The sequence below is a fragment of the Mastomys coucha genome, unplaced genomic scaffold, assembly GCF_008632895.1.
Source record: "Mastomys coucha isolate ucsf_1 unplaced genomic scaffold, UCSF_Mcou_1 pScaffold22, whole genome shotgun sequence".
In the NCBI taxonomy this organism is placed as follows: Eukaryota; Metazoa; Chordata; class Mammalia; order Rodentia; family Muridae; genus Mastomys; species Mastomys coucha.
Window position 1 is genome coordinate 174981749 of NW_022196905.1, and position 639 is coordinate 174982387.

Genomic DNA, 639 nt, shown 5'->3' on the forward strand with positions numbered 1-639 from the left:
TGAATGCTCAACTTGTTGCAGCTTTGGGCCAGTGCAATGCTCATCCAAACTGCCTCCTGGTCCTTTTGACATATCCCATCCGTGTCTAGAACTTCCTTCCTATCTGCTGTAACAAGATGCTGTAGACTCACCTTGCATCTTCTGTCCTCTGTCCTGGATCCAGCCATTTCCCCAGAGGACAAACAGAATGGTTTTTAGATAGCAATATCTGAGACTATCCTAGCAGACATAGCAAGGCAGTGGTACATATGTGATGTCTAAGAAAGAACTTAAGAGATTTGTAGAGCTCCACGAGAAGTCTTTCATTGTAAAAAGGTACCTGTGATGCTAAATGGTTTTTTGTTTGGTTGGCTTTTTTGTTTTTGTCCTGGAACTCACTCTGTAGACCAGGTTGGCCTTGAACTCAAAAATCTGCCTTCCTCTGCCTCCCAAGGGCTGGGATTAAAGGCATGTACCACTATTGCCTGGCAGTGCTAAAAGGTTTTATTAAAAGAACAGCAGACTCATTTGCATAAGAGAACAAGATAATAGTTGAATCTCATATCCCAAAATGAGTTAAGAGAGTAGCGTTTAGCCGGGCGGTGGTGGCGCACGCCTTTAATCCCAGCCCTTGGGAGGCAGAGGCAGGCGGATTTCTGA